At 35.6% G+C, this 21,121-nt stretch overlaps 1 long non-coding RNA gene and 1 pseudogene across 1 annotated transcript; both read right to left on the bottom strand.

Annotated features, from left to right (window-relative positions):
• Nucleotides 1-274: 274 nt before the first annotated feature.
• On the bottom strand, nt 275-20,016 carry LOC112657254 (uncharacterized). The gene is made up of 3 exons (XR_003134929.3): nt 19,939-20,016; nt 3,640-3,792; nt 275-1,396 (listed from the first exon to the last, which is right to left on the bottom strand). It is a non-coding gene; the product is annotated as an uncharacterized LOC112657254 (long non-coding RNA).
• LOC112657253 (nascent polypeptide-associated complex subunit alpha-like) lies at nt 4,450-5,125 on the bottom strand (annotated as a pseudogene).
• Nucleotides 20,017-21,121: the final 1,105 nt, after the last annotated feature.

Genomic DNA, 21,121 nt, shown 5'->3' with positions numbered 1-21,121 from the left:
AACACTGAAAGCATTTCCAATTCCCAAAAGCAAACTAAGAATCATTAATTAGTAAAAATTTAAAGGGAGAAAAAGAAAGTCTCTAAAGTTTTTATTTTATATTAATTCTGCTCTAGGAAGTTTGTTCTCTTTCAGGTGTTTCTGTCAGATGAAATGTAGTATATACTTTCAAGTGTTTGATGTGAGTGACTCATTTCTCCAAAATACTGAGATCTGAAAAATGTTTTATTAGCTTAAAAAAATCACACATATTTTGTTTCTAGCATTTGTTTGTATACTATTATGAGACAAATATGTAAAATAAATGTTATTACTACAACTGATAAAAGGTAATTACATTTTTAAAACATGATTTTATCTTTTGTGCTGAAAAACAAGCTAATTAATATTCCTAAGTATTTTGAAAACAGGTGCCATTTAGACAATACAAGCATAAATGCCTTAATAAAATAATGAAAAGCTTAGTTTCATTAGGAAATAGGTAGAGTAAATTGCTAGAAAGAGAGTGTGCTAGAGCCCACTTAAGGGGAAAAAATAAACTGAATCATATGTTAAGATATTTTTACTCATAATACCTTGAGTTCTTTAAGAGCAAGGCCTTTGTCATATTCATCTTTATAATCCCAGCCCGGCACGGTGCTGAGAATACAGTAGGTACTCAATGAATATAACTAAATGAATACATGAAAGCATCCCTGTAATTGAGGATAAATTTAGAAGTGGCAGAGCAAGGGAGAATTTTCAGTGATTATTAATTAAATTAATGACTTTCTTGTTGCATTAATTGATGTCAAACCTTCACATACAAAGGGAAAACTTCATTCAATCACCTGGGGTTTCCAAATAACTGCAGAGTTGGTGCCATATAAACAAAACATCAGGAGAGCTAATGTGATGATAAGTATATATTCAATTGGCAAGAACAAAGGAGTTGCAGATATTGGAGCAACAATGTATGTAATATGATCTAGGAATGCTAGAGCTATAAATCTCTTCATGATCATCTAGTCTAACCCACTAACATCCAATCTATATCATGGAGGATTCAACCTTTGTCCAATTGATCCAATATTTTGTGGTATTTGCTTTTTATTCGTCAAAGATCTGTAATGATACTCTAAGAGTATTTAATAAGAATTATATAATCCTTGCTATGGTATGATTTTATATAATTTCAAGAAAAACTAAAGAAATGTGCCATTTTAGGGGTACCTGGGTGGTGCAGGAGGTTGTACCATCAACTCTTGGTTTTGGCTCAGGTCCCAATCTCAGTGTTTTGAGATTAAGTCCCCTGCTGGGCTCCATTTTCAGTGGGGAGTCTGGTTGAGATTCTCTCCCCCTCTCCTTCTGATCCTCCTGCTCTCACGCGCTCTCTTTCTCAAATAAATACATACATCTTAAAAAAACAGAAAGAAATGTGGCATTTTAGATAACCTGTAGTCTTATTACAAATAAACATACAATTTCCTTTAGGCATTTTATCATAATTAGAACAAATTTCAGATTTGTTTTCTTATTTCTGCCAGAGCACAAGATTTCAGAAGCCATTTTCATTGCTCCATACTCAGGGAGGATAGTGAGACATGAGAAACAGTCTATTTATTTGAATGAAATAGTTCTGAATTTAGAACTCAACTCTAATACTGAGTAGGAATTGTTTTTTTCTATATCTGTTTTTCATCTCTAATATTGGGATAATATTGCCTACCTTAGTGGATTATAGGTTTTTACTGTTGTAGGTATTATATTTTCATATTGTAGGTAGTGTATTTTAATATATGTAAATTGCCTGATACGTAGAAGATAGTCCATGTAATATCAGACTTTATAATTAGAGAACCATAGATTTGAGGAATTTGAGATATTGGCAGAAATGATCACACAATTTTCATGTACTTCTTCATATTTCTCAGACACGTTGGTGCTTAGTTTGGACCATGAGAGTAGTTCTGATCAACTGGCTTTCGTGGGAATAATGTATGTCACTTTTCGGCTGAGATCGGTAAATGCTATACATCCCCTTCATCAATATCTTCCCCTACCAGAGTACCCCATGAAACCTGGTCCTGAGATGGTGAGGTCTCAATATCCCAAGGTCTCCATCATTTGTATTATTGAGTGACTAAATGGAGCAGATTCCTTGCAGGCCAGTGTGGACATGTGTAGGATCTAACATTTGTTATGTTAGGCCACCATTTAGGAACTACATTATCACTGCAGCATAATTAATAATCTGATCCAACCCAAACACTTCATTTTATTAACAAGGAAACTAAAATCCAAAGAGTCAGTTTGTGTAACAGCCAAAACTAGAATGCAAATATTAAATGAATATAGAGGTATTGGATCATTTTCAAGTGTTTTATGAGTCACAGAATACTTCTTCAGTTCCTCAATATAAATATACCTAATATATGTTCCCAAATTCCTACAGTGAAACTGACATCTCAAGTTACTTTTTTAAATCATTTTTCCCCTTCCTTCCATCTATATGTTCAATATAAAGTTCCCCAATCAGGCTGGATAGTCTTCTGGAAAAGACCTTCTTGTTTATCTATTCTTGCCTTCATTTAAATTCAAATAACATTATGTTTGTGTTTTAAACTATGGGCCAGATATCAAATCCTATTCATTAAGAACATATTTGAAACCAGAAGTCCTTTTCTTGAAACTTTTCTCTGACTAGCAGTTGGTTAACCTTAAAAAAAAAAAAGAAGTGAATTTAAAGTACTTTAAGTTCTAAATTGAATTAATCAGGTACTGTATTCTATAAAGGACATTTTTTTATGCCACTTGCTTGCCCTTAATAAAACTTTATATTGTGCTGAAATTTCTGGTTATAATTTGAATTTGTTTTTCCAATGTTTGGCTACTTCTTGAAAGTATTGACTTATTTTTGTAATTGATGATAAGTGAGATTAATTTAAATCTATATTTGACACATTCATTTACTTAATCCTCAAAACTTTTTATTCTTATGCCTAATAATATGAAGATTAAAAGCAGTCTTCTGAGTATTTTATGGAAGTGGGAATGATTGCTAAGAATGAAAGTGTAGACAGAGAAAATGACTTTTCAGGATACATATATTGAAGAACAAAAAAGAGGGGTGCCCGGTGGCTCAGTCTGTTAAGTGGCCAATTCTTGATTTTAGCTCAGGTTATGATCTCAGGGTCCTAGGATCGACCCCCCACACTGAGCTCTGTTCTCAGCAGGGAGTTAGCTTGAAGATTCTCTCTCTCTCTTTTTCTCTCCCTCTCTAAAATAAACAAATAAATCTTTAAAAAAGGAACAAAGAAGAGGGAAGAGGAATCCATGAAAAAGAAAGATTAGGCACAGTCATGTAAATAGACGTATAGGCAATAAAATAAATGTTTAAGAATCATATGATAGAGTTAAAGAAAGAGATAGTAGGCATCACCTGGCTCTGAGATATAAGGATTCTAACTGAAGAAAGTCATCTGGCTTTGATATTAAAAGATATCTTTGTTGGTTTTTGAACATATTGATTCTTAAACTTCCCTTTCTCTTTGTAACATAAAATATATACCCACTCCCATCAGCAGCAATGCATTGTCAGGGCTGAAAAATATCAAAAGCAGTATCTTGAATCAGAATATCATAGTAGGACGTGGGTACCTTTAGATATTTCAAGTTATGCAGATCCAGTGCCTGAAGAAGTCAAGTAACTCCTCCACCGAAATGAGAACCGCTATTCCAAAGTAGTTTTCTCAAACTCCCTTCTGGGCAGTCCTGGAATTCATAGATATAGCCTTGAGGTCTCTGAGTTGACTATGAAAGAAATTTAAATTCTGTGATTTCATTTTAGTTGAAAATCTAAAAAATATTATAAACGTAAATCCCATTATTGAATATGCACTTGCTACATTGCCAGTGCTTGTATTTGCCTCTAAATGTAGATGTTTTTAGGAAATGAAGGACAAATGCCTCTCCATTAGTATATGCTGTACTGATGATGGTTTCACAGTCCTAACGGAGAAGTGTCGGGGAGAGTTATGGTATGACATGAACTTGAAACTTACTATATAGGGACCTGAGCTCAAAGGAAGCAGGGCTGTAATAGGACATCTCATATTCCCTTTATGAGCTGTATTGTGTGGATTCCATCTGTGTCCACATCAATCATTAACAGTAATACTAAATCTATATACCTTAATGAAGAAAACTTCTGTTTCTTCTTGTGGCACTAATTGGATTACATAGGCATTTAACATAGATTACAACAATATAGTGGAACTAAATTTATCTTTAAAAAAAGCAGATAAATTTAGAGAGTTCTTGGGACATCTAATTAAAATTGACATTTTTTTCCCAACAAGAAGCCATAACTTTATTATTGATAGAAACAGTACAAATTTCAAACCAAGCTGCAGTTATTCTTTTTGAAACACCAAAAAAAAAAAAAAAAAAGTCCTCGCTTTCACATGGTTACATTGTTAATTCCATAATAGCACTTAGAATATCATTTCTTTTGTTCTTTAGGGCTCGGACTGCCTTTGCTCTTGACACATTTGCTTGTGACATGACCAAGTCTATGTCCGTAACCTCTACACCCATTTCATCAACCCCTTCCTTTTCACTCTCCTCTTGTGCGGTTGGAGTCTGTGTGTTTTCTTGAATGTTTGAGACAGCTTCACCTTGAACTTTGAATTTGTCAGTAGCTGCTAGTTGTGCTTGCTGAGATAAGTCCTCAATCTTGGCTTCCCCCAAAACTGTAGGTATCTGAAGCTGGGCTCTTATAGATATCTGGTTTTGTGATGACAAACAGGATATTCTTAGATTTCTGGATAGTGACTCTTGTAACCCCTGTAACCTGTCAAAGACCCAGTTTGGACATAGCCTTCTATGCCTTCTTTTCACTCTGGCTCTTTTTTGCTTTACTGACTGGTTCTTCATCGATTTCAGCTGCTGCTGCCAGCTGGGCTTGTGTGGTTGCTTGTGTGGAATCCTGTTCCTCAAGCCCTGGTACTGATTCATCACTGTCAGATTCTGTTCCAGACCCTGTTTCAGCCTGGGGCTGTGGCAACTCCTGCTCTGTAGCAGGGACAGTTTCTGTGGCTTCACCAGGCATTTTGTGCAGGGAACGCAGAACCAAAATGGTGGCAGAAAGAGAGCTAAAATTGACATTTTAAGATTGCTCCTCAAAGAGTTTAGGTTTAAATATAAGGTCTGATTATCATGAACCAGAATTTATTATTATTCACATATTTTATAAAACTGGGTTATTTAACTAGGCCTAAATGTTATTGATACAAAAATAGAGAAGCAGATTACATATAGAAGTATATATTGTGCTACATATATTGGTCAGTAAATGCAACTAATTTTTTCTGAAATATATTATTTAACCTATTATATTTGGTTTTTTTAAAAAGATTTTATTTATTTATTCATGAGAAACACAGAGAGAATGAGAGGCAGAGACACAGGTAGAGGGAGAAGCAGGCTCCATACAAGGAGCCTGATGTGGGACTCGATCCTGGGACACCGGATCATGCCCTGAGCTAAAGGCAGACGCTCAATTGCTGAGCCACCCAGGGATCCCTAATCTATTATATTTGTACTATTAATTTATAATTTATTGGTTTTCCAGTTTACATGAACTTATACTTTCATGGTTACATCATTATAATTGATAACATTTATACAGAGTTTAAGTTAAATTTATATTTATGCATATTTAAGTAACAAATAATTTAACACTGTCAATAGGTTAAAAAAGAATTCTGTTTCAAAAAGTAAATATCTCAAATATAAGAAAAGCTGTTCTAAAGTTTATTTCATAAAGTAGTGTCGGTGAAAGCTAGATTCCTTTCATCTCAGGAAAGTCTAGGGTGAGAAACTAGTGGTTGTAGTGATATAAAACATCTATTAGAGAAATATGGTGGAAGAAAAAAAAGAAAAATAGGGCAGGTGCTAGAGAAATCAGCTGAGTTCGGCAGGCTGGGTCAAGATAGGAAGACCTAGGCATGATGCGAAGCCAGTGTGGTTAGAAAGCCATGGAAGGAGAGACCAGAGAAGGCAGATTATGGTAGAACAAGATCTGTTCTGACACTTGCCCTATGGAAACACACTGATAACACATGGCAACTTGCCACATGGCGTCAATCCATGAAGCAGCACTATATAAAAACCTGAGACACCGTCCCCACTGCCCGTCTCCATTTTCTGCCAGAGGTCTCTTATTGGTAGGGATCACCAACCTAGACTGGTGAGAAGAGTCACTGAGGGCAACTGTTAAAATTCCCTGATTCCATATCAACATTTTGATCAAAATCTTCATGAGGATGATAGAGTAGGCAGTTAGTTAGACACCAGCCGGAGGCAGGGTGGTGATAAATAAGTGATGCATCAGAAGCTGGAGGGCACAACATCCTGATTTTGTGGCTTTTAACATCCTGACCATATGGCTTTCAAGACCAGGGGCTGACAGACCAAGCACTACAGGTGCAGAACATGTGATCTCCTCTTCAACCTCTGCCCCCTAGAGTAGCCTGTAGCCTCATTATAATAAATTTACATTATGATTTTGACATGCCCCCCCTTCCCCCACCACGATGGCTGTGACAGTTTCAGCAAGTACTTTGCAGAGCCAAAAACTCTCCCTCCCAGCTGGTAGAAGGAGTCCTTCAGATGATTGGAAACATCCTCAGTCAGAGGCTTCCCTAGCTATGACCCATAGCTTATGCAAATAGAGAAAATCCTGGTGCAGTTGCCACCTCTGGGCCTACATACTCTTCCTTCTTGAGAGTGTATTGTCCTTAATCAACTGCTTTGTCTTTGTTACCCTCCCTCTGGTTTTCTTTACTTGTGGGGAATCCAAGAACTGAAACCTCCATTCACACAAGGCAGACTCTCCTACAAGACTAGTCTGGGAAGCTGTGTTTTTTAATAGATTTCCAAGGTGTTATGATCCTCTGCTACTTTTTGTGGCATGATTGGATATAATGTTTCTTAAAATGTGGCTCATGGACCAGCAAAACTTATTAATTCTCAGGCTTCAAGTCAGACCACTGAAAATCCCCAGAGGTGGACCCTATAAATTCCCGTTTTCGCAAGCTAGCTAGATGATTTTGAAGCACACTGACCTTTGAGAACCACTCAATTAATGGGAAGTCAGTTGAAACTGGATATCTTAAAATGGAGGCCCAGGCATGGATGTCTTTTAAAAGGTTTTCCTAGGTGGTATTAATATGTACTTCTTTCTTATCCCCACCTCCCCACCTAGATCATCCTCTTCTATTTACCATATACATGTTCTCATTATCAATGATTATTTGTTGACTGAATCAGTTATTTAATACATTAGTCCTAAATAGTATATTTCCTATAACAGATGTAAGGAATAATGTCTACATGCAGAACCCATGCTTATTTTTCTACATGTTCCTGCTCAAGTTTCATCTTTGTTATTCCAGGAAAGACTGGACTACAAGTTGGTGAGAATGATATTGTAGACAGGAGTAACTTTGAGTCTGCTGTGATTTATGTAAAAAGTCAAAATTTGGTTGTTTATTATTACCAACAAATTACTTGAGGCACACCTCACAATTAATCAAGGCACACCACAATTTTGAGCTATTTGAAGATTGAGAAGAACAAATTAATATATATGGAAACTGGTCAAGTTTTTGACTCCAGCTTAGAGCCCTTTAATCTGAGAGACAGAGAAGAGAGTGGGTTTTGGCCTGCCTTAGGTCTGCTTTCTTTGTCTAATCACAGTAGGCCCCAGAGAGGCTGAGGGTTTTCTTCATTACCCTAATTCCCATAGTCAGTTTCATTTAAAATTAGCCACTCCCCTCACTTCTTGCCATGTAGTAGGAGGGTTTGGAAAAAAGTCATGCAAAGGCAAGAACTCTCAGTGTTTTAGGTATATAAACTAGTTTAGCATAGAACTAGAATTAGTTGGTACAAAATATTTGTCTACTGGGTCTTACATTAGCTATTGTCAGGATTATCAGATCTGAGATACTCATTTTACAGGAAAAGAAACTGAGGTCAAGAAAGTTTGTCCCCGCCCTTCCTCTCTACTGTGCCACTCTCTTCTAGACTTGAGTTAGCTCAGAGAAAGTGTGGGTGAAGTTGTGTGGGCTGATCTCATTTCTCTTTGTGAGTCATCTCCTGGAACTATAACTCATTCTCCAGAGCCTTGGAACGCTGAACTCTTGACTTTTTATTAGAAGACAAGAGGAACACTTACCACTGAGAAAAAGAAAAATCCTGAATTGAGTGAAACAAAACAAGACCAAAAAAAAAAAAAAAAAAAAAAAAAAGGAAAGTATTGGGATCATTGGATAAATAATAGGAAGAGAATAAAAGCAGAGAGAGAAATGAACATAATTCCGGGTCGCTTGATAAAAGGATGTTATTTTTAGGTAATACATCAAGCGTTACTTCCAATTTATATAGAACAGTTTATAAGAGAAGCTATTATATCATACACTGTCATAAGCTTCTCAGAGAGGCCTTGAGAAATGAGTGTAGGCATTGGCAGGTTGATGGGAATAGAAGTCCAAAGAAAGGGAAGTTAATTTATTCATCCATTTACCAATTCCCTTATTCCTTTTTCATTTATTTACTCACACATTAATTCACTGAACAAATATTTAAAGAGAGCCTGTGCAGACACAATCTCTGCTTTCTTGGAGCTTTTGTAGAGTAATAATACTGAGAGACATGCTATAGTACAGGTTATGTTGAAAACTTTAAGAACTGTAGTTTACTGTAGCTACAGGAAAGGATTCACAAGGCAACATTGGGCAATGAAGCTGGAGACAGGGAGAAACACAGTCAGAGACATGGAGACAAAGAGAGCATTTCAGAAAGATTATTCAAGCTATGATGTAGAGGAACTGGAGGTAGCAAATTTGCAGGCATGGCATCCACTTAAATAGCTCTTTTATAGTCAAAATCAGAAGGAGAAAGACTACTGTAATAAAATCAGACTAAATGGGGTGGTTGATGCAAATGTAAAGGGAGATAAGTAATGTAACTTGGAATCTTTTTTGCCATTTTGTTCTAGATGTGACTCTTACATTCAGAAAAATCTCTCTTTTTTTAAAAAAAGTAGGCTCCACACTCAGTGTGGAGCCCAATGAGGGACTTAAACTCATGACCCTGGGATTAAGACCTGAGTTGAAATCAAGAATTGGATGCTAGGGATGCCTGGATGGCTCAGTGGTTGAGCATCTGCCTTTGGCTCAGGGCATGATCCCGGAGTTCTGAGATCGAGTTCCGCATCGGGCTCCCTGCATGGAGCCTGCTTCTCGTCTGCCTGTATCTCTGCCTCTCTCTCTCTCTCTCTCTCTCTGTGTCTCTTATGAATAAATAAATAAAATTTAAAAAAAAAAGAGTTGGATGCTTAACCCCTGAGCCAACCAGGCACAGCTCCATTTTTTTTAAAGATTTTATTTATTTATTTATTAGAGAGATAGAGAGAGAGAGGCAGAGAGAGAAGCAGGCTCCATGCAGGGAGCCCGACGTGGGACTCGATCCTGGGTCTCCAGGATCACGCCCTGGGCTGAAGGTGTCGCTAAACCTCTGAGCCACCCGGGCTGCCCTCCATTTTGTTTCTTAAATTAATTCATCAACATTTGTTTTCATATATGAGAATTTAATCAACTAATATTATTCTGGATAATTGAAATTTTCATTCCTTTCATCTTATGTTCTCGTGATCTGTTTTGTTACAACTGTATGATGATTCTTTGCTACCCTTTCAGTATCACTTTCTACTTTCCTCTTGTCCCATTCTGCTTTTGCCCAATTGATAGCAATGGCTTCTGAATTCTTCGTTGTACTTGCAATCTATTTTTCTAGTAGTTACCTTTATTTTTTTAAAAAGATTTTATTTATTTATTTGAGAGAGAGAGAGAGAGTAGGAGCACAGAAGGAAAAGGAGAAGCAGACTCTCTGCAGAGCAGAGAACCTAAGATGGGGCTCGATCCCAGGATCCTTAGATCATGACCTGAGCCAAAGATGCTTAACCGACTGAGCCACTCAAGTGCCCCCTCCTTTTTTTTTTTTTTTTAAGATTTGCCTTCATTATTTTTAACAAATACATTTTAGCCCTTGTTATCTATCTATGTATCTATCTATCTAACTTATCTGTGTGTGGATAGAATTAAACTAAATGAAGGATATAATAACATTAATGTTCATCTTACAAACAATCCAGCAGTAGAATATTCATAATTCCTTAGAAATAGGGAGTTGATAAATACCCATAATCATAGTGGAAAATTTTAGTATATTATCTTAGTATTTAACAGGTGAACTAGATGAAATATGATAAATATTATAAAAATGATAAAAATATTTGATTAACACAAATTAAAAAAATCTCAATTATACCCCCCAATACACACACACCCAGAGAAAAAGACAAAAAGAGAGAGAGAGCAAGGGAAGGAAGGCAGGATATGTGTTCTCTGTAGGATACAGATGTTTTATTTTCACAAAACATTTGTGAGAAGAAGAGAAACTTTCACTCAAAAGGTTACAAATGAAGTTAAATTATACTTCATAACGTACCTTTTACAGAATATTTGCTAAACATAACTAAAACAAGAAACTAAGGATAGAAAGATACAAAATAATTAGGTATTTGAGAAAAAAGCTATCCCAAATAGCGCAGATACTAAACGGCCCATCATAATTAAAATAAATGATTTGCAATTGAATAAAATAGACATGAATATATCAAAACTCATGACCATGATGCAGGCTGTGTTTAAGATCTGGGCCTAAAAAAAAAAAAAAAAAAAAAAAGATCTGGGCCTTGTGTGGTTTATTATTAAATAAACATTGAAAATAATAGAAACAGATGAAAAGAACAAAATAAAAGGCACATCAGTGTAGATAAAGACAAATCAATTCTAGAGACCCGCTCTTCATCACTGCACCCAAGGTTAGCAATAGTGTGTGGTTCACTTATAAATTTACCAGAAGTGTTGTTAAGTGTTTTTACCACAATAAAGAAAAATGACTGAACAGTAAAATAGGAAAAAAAAGTAGAAATGATGAGTAAAACCAAAAGTTTTCACCTGAAACTCTTGACTAAAATGTATAAATCCCTGACATGAATGAGAGAGAACAAGAAAATTTACAATATTTTATATTTAAAACTTATATTATTATTATAAATATATTACCAGTATTATACAAAAATATTTATAAATACATGGCAATAAATTAGAGCAGAAGACTAACCGGAGGGCAGCCCAGGTGGCTCAGCGGTTTAGCGCCACCTTCAGCCCAGGGCGTGATCCTGGAGTCTCGGGATCGAGTCCCATGTCGGGCTCCCTGCACGGAGCCTGCTTCTCCCTCTGCCTGTGTCTCTGCCTCTCTCTCTCTCTCTCTCTCTCTCTCTCTGTCTCTCTGATAAATAAATAATATCTTAAAAAGAGAAGACTAACTGGAAGAAATTTAATTTTTTTAACTTAGATAGTCACAGAGAGAGAGAAAGGCAGAGACAGAAGCAGGCTCCATGCACCGGGAGCCCGACGTGGGATTTGATCTCGGGTCTCCAGGATCGCGCCCTGGGGCAAAGACAGGCGCTAAACCACTGCGCCACCAAGGGATCTCTAACTGGAAGAAATTTAAAATGTAGTCAATGTTCAGCCAGTAGGTAAAGCTGTGGGTCAAAATAATTTTATATGTACGTTATATTTAACTTCCAAGGAACCGGTACATCTCTGTTGTTTAAACTATCTCTGAGAATAGAAAAAGATAAAGATCTTCCCAATTCATTTTTGAAAAAGATACCACTAATAGTAAAATGTCATACATTTACTTTCATACGAAACTTTATAGACTAATCCCATTTGCTCGTGTAGAATTAATAATGTAAGCTATACAATTGTATTCTGTACTATATTACAAATTATTTATTTTATTAGTAATACATAATGACAAAATAAGGTTGATTCCAGGGATACCTAGGTGGCTCAGTCAGTTAGTTGTCTGCCTTTGGCTCAGGTCATGGTCCTGGGTTCCTGGGATGTTTTCCCACATTAGGCTTCTTGCTCAGTGGGGAGTCTGCTTCTCCCTCTCCCTCTGTCTCTTTCCCCACTCATACTCTCTCTCTGGCTGGCTCTAGCTGTCTCTAAGATAAATAAATAAAACCTTAAAAACATAAGGTTGATGCCAGGACTCCAAGGATTGCTAAATTCTAGGAAATAAATCAACATAGGAGAGGAATAATTTATAGTCGTTAATGAGTGTGGGCTCTGCATCTAAACTGCTAGGTGTAAATCCTGCTTATTTCACTCAAATCTGTTTGATATCTTTATGTATCAGCTTCCTGATTTTGAAGTTGGGGATAATGATATGACTTAACTCAGTAGATTCATCAATATAAAATGTTTGATTATGCCTGGCACATAGTGAGAACTTCATAAGCATTAGCTGGTAGTAGTAGTAGTAGTAGTAGTAGTAGTAAAATGATGGCAAAAAAAAAAAAAAAAACCCTTCATAGAATTATATAAAATGATCACTGAAACTATGTGACAAAATTCAGTCATTTCTGATAAATTCCTTATAGGCAAAATGGGAATCATAGGTATACCCTAAATGTTATAAAATATTTATCAGATACACCAAACTTCTGAAATCAGATTAAATGGTAAAATATGGAATACTTTTGTTTTTAAGTCTTTATCAAGATATTCACTATTATTTACCATTCCTGGGGTTTCAGCTAATGGAATAACATTAGCTGTCCTCAAAAAGTGAAATAATTTATCAAGAGAAAATGAAGCATACTAATTTTTTAGTTGATATAAAAGATGGAATATAGTTATAATGTGTGATAGACTCTACAAAAGACAGTTTTTAAAGTTGAAGGATATAAAATACAGAAAATAGCTTTCTTATTCATAGCAATGAAAACTAGTTAGAAAATAAAATGCAAGCAAAGATTCTAATCATCTTTGCATCAAAAGCTATAAAATGTATAGGAATAAATTTTGTAGGAATGATATATATTTCAATGTATACATCTACATAATATGTATGTGTGTGACTTGAAAACTTTACTGAAAGACATATAGTTTGGTCTAAATAAATGTACAGGTATGTAGGATTTCAAATTGATAGGGAGGGATCCCTGGGTGGCGCAGCGGTTTGGCGCCTGCCTTTGGCCCAGGGCGCGATCCTGGAGACCTGGGATCGAATCCCACATCAGGCTCCCGGTGCATGGAGCCTGCTTCTCCCTCTGCCTATGTCTCTGCCTCTCTCTCTCTGTCTCTCTGTGACTATCATAAATAAATAAAAATTAAAAAAAAATTCAAATTGATAGGGAAAGTAAGGCTTTTTCAATAAATATCTGGGGAAGAATTAGCAACCATTTGGAAGAAAATGAATGTAGATCCCTGCCTCACTGCATATTTAAATAAAAATTCATGATGGATTAAATGTGTAAATATACTTGTGTATAGTATTTGGAATAAATATAACATTTTTCAGAGGATTGAAGGGAGATTTAAATGTTTTTCAAGATGGAGTTTTGTGGGATCCCTGGGTTGCCCAGCGGTTTAGCGCCTGCCTTTGGCCCAGGTCGTGATCCTGGAGACCCGGGATCGAATCCCACGTCGGGCTCCCGGTGCATGGAGCCTGCTTCTCCCTCTGCCTGTGTCTCTGCCTTTCTCTCTCTCTCTGTGTGACTATCATAAATAAATAAAAATTTAAAAAAAGATGGAGTTTTGCAAATTTATAGGAAGGAAGAGAAAAAAAAGAAACGTTGGAATATAGGCATGTAAGAGAGTAGGGAAAGCGGGAAGTCCCTGAGGAGATAAAAGGGAAAGTGACACAATGCTCTAGTGGAGATGGTCACACCAAAGAAACCAGAGCTCCTCATCTGCAGATGGAGTGCTGAGCTACTGCATCTGTACTTATGTTTCAGATTGTCAAGAAGACAATAAAAGAGCTGAGTATGTAGTTTTCTTTATGGGAACTAGAGATTGTGGATGAAAAATTAGTGGGGAGAATTTTTCCTAAAAGCCACTTGAGAAATGCCCTTTATCTGCAGGAGAAGTGAGAGAAATCTGAAAATTTGGACCATCAACACAGGGACACCTGGCTTTCAATGGCCTAAGGCTAACAACACGTGCTGCTGAAGATGCATGTGTTTCCAGAAAGTGGCTAACTCAGTGTAATTATAATGTCTCTGCTCCTCTCCTGATGAACTTTCTTGAGATTTTTCTGGTCATTTTTGAACCATATTCTTTTTTTTTTTTTTTTAAAGATTTTATTTATTTAATCATGAGAAACACAGAGTGAGGCAGACATAGGCTGAGGGAGAATCAGACTCCCTGTGTGGAGCCCCAGGGGGGACTAGATCCCTGGACCCCAGGATCACGACCTGAGCCAAAGGCAGATGCTCAATCACTGAGCCACCCAGGTGGCCCGAAACATATTCTTATTTCTCTGCTGTAGTCCCAGTATTTATGGACTGAGGAAAACTTGCCAGGCCAGAAGTTACTTTGGAAGAGAATGATTCTTGTTCTCCAAATATTTTAGGAGCCTCCTGTGGAGATGGGAACATAGGGGCAGAACTACCTTAGCACTAATGAGGTTAGATAATACTTGTAACAAACTATTAATTTGAAATTTGCTTTCTATAATTTATAGCACAAATTCTTTTTCTTCTTTTCTTCACAAAAAGATGGCCAGCTGACTTCTTTTGGGACAAAATAGCTGGAAGAAAAATAGGAGCTGTTAAGCTAAAACCTGCTATGCTAAGTTGTAAACTACAGCAAATTTTCATGGTTGAGTGGAAAAAAGTCCTGAAAGACCAGGCTTATAATGGAAGTGCTGACAAAACCAGCTCTAGCAGCACAAACGCAGGACTATTACCAAGCCCTTAGGGTGGACTAGTTGATATCATTTGCACTTTAAGCAGTTTAGGTGTTAAATTGCATGCAATTGCACAGTGTGATAAAACACCCTTCAAAGATATGAAATAATCCCTCTTTTTTCCTGCACTATTTTCTTACAGGAAGTCTTAACTCATAAATGGTAGTATTGGGTAATTTGTTTCTAGTAAAATGCAGTGTAATCCATTTAGTTACAATGCTTATCCCGTTCCAGTGGCAAAATGTAACAGGTGTAGGGTATTTTCAATAGAGAGTGAGCCTAATTTCACAGATATGAGTTTAGATTGAGATTTTCTTCTTATTATTCTTTTAGTGATTTTTAATGGCAGTTTAAAACCGTTTGACCAAGAGAAAACAAGAGAGTGGCCAGAAGTGCATTTTTTTTTTTACTGTGAAAATTTTAATGTAACTGCTCCTCTATCATCTCTTCTAAGATTGAGAACACAATGAAAATAATCTGTTCCATTCTAGGATTTATCTGGTTTGCTTGCTCAATTTTGTTCACTAATGTCATTTTGTTTTAATTCAGTGAGCAATAGCTGTCATAGGATGATTAACCTGCAGCTGGGCTGGTGATACAGAGATAAAGTAAAAATCATTTTAAGTTTTTGGTAAAGGCTTCTTAAGAGTGATAGGCTTTGGAGGAGGATTTTCTCCATCACTTTGTGGAGACTGTCAATCTTGAATTGGTCAAATAAACACACATTATGCCAGGCACTAACTCTTAATAGAAATGCTGGTTAGAGGAGTTTAAAATGTATCTTAGAGCACATTTTGAAATAAAATCTTAGTATTATTTGATTATCCTTGTTAGAAAAGATTGAGAAATAATCCTTCGGAGAACTAAGAAAAGAGGAATTGTAAGAACCAATGAAAATGGTTGACCAGAAAGATGGAAATACACTGTATTTTTCATAAGTGAGGTTACTTGTTAATCAGTTGGATTAACTTTTTTGGGGGGTATAAGCGGGGAGATTTAAAAACTGTTTATTATAACATATCAACACAGTGAAGTCCAGATAATGCCTAATGGCTAACAAAGGCTTTATACCTCTCTAGAAATCCTATATACAAAGCTCTTCTGATGAAATAAAGCTGAGAGTTGTACCTGAATATAGCCATCCATCCATCCATCCATCCATTCATCCATCCATCCATCATTCTATGTATCCATAAAATATTTATTCTATTATTCTATTGTTATTCTATATTATTCCATTTTTCTAGCCATAGGTAGGAAGATCTGCTGTACTAAGGATGGAGCAATTAATAAAATTTGATCTTTATCCTCAAGGAATTTATGGAACAATGAGTAAGACATTCAATTATAGCAAATGCATTGATAGCACAACTAAAACACAAACTTGTAAAAGTAGGCTATATAACAGGCAAATGCTGTTTTTATGAATGGGTTCAAAGTGAATAAGATGTGATTGTTTACATGTATCACTTTCCAGATAGCAGTGTGAACTGCAGGAACTCAGAAATAACAACTCTCTCAACTCAGTGGGCTATCTTAAGGAACCACAGGGAATCAGAACAATTGCTACTGCTGATTGAACCACAAATGTATGGACATGGCAAAAGTGTTGCAACAAAATTTTTGAAATTTTAAAGACATATTTATGTATTGCTGAAGCTATTATAGTGAACTTAAGCCAAGAAACATGTCTGAAGGGGCAAGGTGGCTTTTTGGTTAAGTGTCTGACTCTTGATTTCGGCCCATGTGGTGATCTCAGGGTTGTGCGACTGAGTCCCACCTGGGGCTCTACATGCAGTTTGGAGTCTGCTTATCCCTCTCCCCCTGCTCCTCTGCTTGCTTCCCCACTCTCCCAAATACATAAAAATAAAATAAATATGTCTGGTGAATGTGGTAGTCTTTTAATTCATCTATGCAGCGAAATGGCCTCAGATGAAGTTACCCTGGCAGTTGCTTGTACATTTGGATTTTTTTCACTTACGCATAATTATGTTGGTTGACTGCTGAACATGGGATCTGTGCCTGTTTTCCTCGATGAGGCTGGGAATATTCTTCAGCTCAATAGTTGGACCCTCATGAAGTTTGGAATATCCTTCTGGTAACCACTCTTAAATGTATGCTTGTGTCCCTCCAGTTTCATTCTATTTATTTACACACACACACACACACACACACACACATAGGCATAGGTTTTTTTCTTTCAATGCAAACTGGATCATTGTCCTGTAATTTATTTCTAAACATAAAATTTCAGAAGGATCTAGGCCATCAATTGCTATATCAATGTATTTTGAAAGATACCTAATTGACCTCAAGTGATTTTGAGAGATATTGTAATTGACTTCAAGTGATTTTGTTTATAGCCCTTGACATTGATGCTTGAAAGCAACTGACAGGGAATCTCAAGAAAGCCATGATTTTAGTGTATGGGTGGGTTTGCCCAGAAGATAAAGTACTCAGCAGATGGGTAGAAGGTAGTATTTTAAGTATTTTTTCCAGTTGAGATCTTTCCTACCTCTTTAAATATTAGCTATATTTATGATTATTACTAGGTTTTTATAGCTTCAGACTTGTGGTAAATAAGGTTAACAACTTTTGAAATAGAAAATTTTTACAAGATATGTTTAGTCATGTTTCTCCTTTCATTTTGCCTGGTACTCTTTCAATCTGAATAATTGAGTCTTTAGAGAAATTCCTTTTTTTATTTGATTTTTCCTTCGGTTTCATTTTTCTATATATATATATATGTATATACATATATATATAATCTACACACATATGCATATATATATACACACATACATATATACATATATAATCCGTAGCTATAATATATATTATGCATCCTATCTTCTGGTGCTATCCGTCTTCCCCCTCATTATCTTTATCACTTCATTCTGTTGTAAGAATATATATAGCTGATATTTGGTTTTATTTACTACCTCTGCAGCAGTTTAAAATCAGTATATTTTTCCTTGAGTTTTAGAATTTCATCATTTCTGAAGTGAAGTGAATAATAACATATCCCTTATAGTCATATGTGAATTATATTAGAATATAAAATTAGTGCTTAGTAAATTCTGGTTATCAAATTGTGGTCAGAGAATGTATTCTATAAATGTTCTCTTTTGGAAATAACTGAGACTTATTTTGTTTCTTAGTGGATGACTAATTTTTCTGAGTCTTTAGAAAAAATATGTTTCTCAGTTAAGTGCAAATCTCTCTGTATATGTTTACCAAGAATATTTGTCAATCATTCCGTCAGTTCTGGTTATGTCACATTTTAAGCTATGTCATTCCACAGCCAGGGTTTGATCAAATTATTCTTATATTGTTGATTTTTTTTTTACTTTATATATCATAATGATACACTTATTGGTACATGAAAACTCCTTCCTATGTATCTTTGAATTTTTAATCTTACAAAACATCCACCCCCACTTTTCTTCATTTAATCATTTTAAGTTGAATTCTATTTATCTTTTATGACTATTCATGCTGGAAATCTTATGCTTTCCTCCCAGATCCATCCTCTACTCCTTAGTGTTCTGTGCCTCTAGATGCTGATTTGTATGGACCACACACATCAAGAGATGCCCTTTCCCCTTCACTTCTAGTTGGGTTAGGCTGGCAGTATCACTGGCCGGACAAGCAGGAAAGGAGCAGAATGAATTTGGGATACCTATTCCATGCTTTCTTCGTGTGAATTGCCATATAACTATAGGTTTTGAACAAAACTACAGCTGCTGTCAGCCTCTGGCTTCTTCTTTTTCTTCTTGAAAGACTTTATTTATTTATTCATGAAAGACACAGAGAAAGAGAGGCAGAGACATAGGCAGAGGGAGAAGTAGGTTCCATGTAGGAAGCCGACGTGGGACTCGATCTCGGGGCTCCAGGATTACACCCTAAGCCAAAGGCAGAAGCCAAACCGCTGAGCCGCCGGAGGATTCCCCAGCCTCTGGCTTCTGGTAAAAAGCTTTCTCCCTTTACCCACTGAGACCTAAGGGTGGTAATAATTTCCTGCTATAACTGGTGGTGGTTTTCATAAAACCTACCCGTCCTGATAGATGGTTTATTTTATTAAACTCTCTTCAAGTTATCCAAATTGAATGCGCTAAAAACTTTCTGCCAGGACACTTACTCATGTATTATTTTCAAGTTTGCTTTATTTTTATTTCTGAAATATTTTTACATTTCTGTTTATTTGCAATTCTTTTGTATCATTTTATTTTTAACTATGTCTCTAAAAATCAGCATTTATAGATTTTCCTTTTTTGTTTATTCAAACTGAATGTGTGGCCTTTTAAAGATGATTTTTAGTCCATTCATTTAATTATGAACTCTGATATATGTTATTTTAAACATCTTATTTCTCACTTTCTTTTCTTCCTGTTATTTGCATTTATTTAATTTTGACATCTGTGTAATGATCATGTTGACTTTCCTCATTTAAAAAAATCTCTTAGTGGCTTGGAAGTTTTACATCCTATTTCTTTTGTCCCTCATTTATAGAAAATATTTGACTTTATGTTTCATTATTTTCAGAAAGGATATTTATATCCTAATCTTCAAACAAAATTTGATTTTGGCATATTTTTATCCTTCATCACCTTAAGAGTCCAATTTTTTTTTAAGAGTCCAATTTTTTTAAGTTTGAAACTTCACTTCTAAATTTTAAAGTTTAATCTACAATGAATAGCAAAGGTGAGAAAAATGTGTAGTATATATGTAGCTTTGGATGTGCTACAAAAGATAGCCATTCTCCTTGATAAAAAGTTAAATGTAATTAATGCTGAACTTCATTGGTGATATTTATTATTTGATATTTTTCTGGGAAAAAAGATGTTGCAATTTTGGAATTATGTAGTCTTAGGTCCATTTTTTCTTAATGAATACTAGTACTTTAGAATTATTTTTCTAAAGGTTTTATTTAAATTCCATTTAGTTAACATGCAGTGTAATATTAGTTTCAGGTGTGCAATATAGTGATTCAACACTTCCATACAATACCAAGTGCCCTCCTTCATCCCCATCACCTATTTAACCCGTCTTTCTACCTACCTCCCCTCTGGTTACCATCAATGTGTTCTCTATAGTTAAGAGGCTGTTTCTTGGTTGCCACCCCCTCTGTTTTCTCCTACTCCTTCACTCATTTGTTTTGTTCCTTAAATTCTACATATGAATGACATCATAAAGGTATTTGCCTTTCTCTGACTGACTTATTTAGCATAATACTGTCTAGCTCTATCCATGTCATTCATTGCAAATGGCAAGATTTCATTCTTTTTGATGGCTGAGTAATATTCCATTAAAAAAAGAAAAAAGGAAAAATGAGCACCTACTATGTGCCAAGTATTGTTCTGAGTATTTGAAGTACAGCAGTAAGCAAACAAAAAAGAGAAAGACATCATGCTTAATATTGGTTTGTTCTTTATCTTTTAAAAATTAATGCCATTTGTGAAAGTTATAGAGATTTATTTTTGTAAGTCTAAATCAGAGATTGTCATATAGGTTTCAGCAGGAACAGGTGTAAAGTATTCTATGACCTAATAAAGCAAATTAAAAAAATAACAACAGGTGCTGAATTACCTTAGTTATGGTATTTTCTGGCTAATTAAAGATTTAGTAGAAAAATTCTGTTTAAAAAAGAAAAGAATAATTTTTGACAACAGCCACTTTTTTGTAGTCCATCATTTGCATTACAACATAGGATGTTTTTATAATTTTACAAGAATTATTTTACTTCTTAATTCACCATATATATATTTAAAGATGTATCTATTTATTTGAGAGAAAGAGAGAGAGTACTTGAGCCCACATGAGTGGAGGGAGAGACAGAAGGAGAGAATCTTCTAACAGACTTCCCTTTGAGCATAGAGCCCAACATGAAGCTTAGTCTACAACCCTGAGATCATGACCTGAGCCGATACCAAGAGTGGGATGCTTAACTGAGTGAGCCACCCAGGCATCCAATTCACCAATATTTTTGAATGCCTACCATGTACCAGGCAGTAGCACATATCAACGAACAAATTGGATAAAAATCCTTGCCCTAGAACATCTTACATTTATGGAATAGAAGATAGTCAAAAATAATATGCATGGTGAATAAAACCATTCTTCTTTGGGTTCTCCCTCTATCACAGTATTTTGAACTATTTGCTTCAGGTCATGAGTGAACCTTTCTTAGCTGATAATTTTCTCCTCTAAAATCACTGTTTTTCTCTGTTCCTCCACCTCATTT

Source organism: Canis lupus, chromosome 8 (genome assembly GCF_003254725.2).
Source record: "Canis lupus dingo isolate Sandy chromosome 8, ASM325472v2, whole genome shotgun sequence".
NCBI classification, from domain to species: Eukaryota; Metazoa; Chordata; class Mammalia; order Carnivora; family Canidae; genus Canis; species Canis lupus.
Note: the sequence above shows the minus strand (reverse complement) of the source record. Positions and strands in the feature narration are given on the sequence as shown.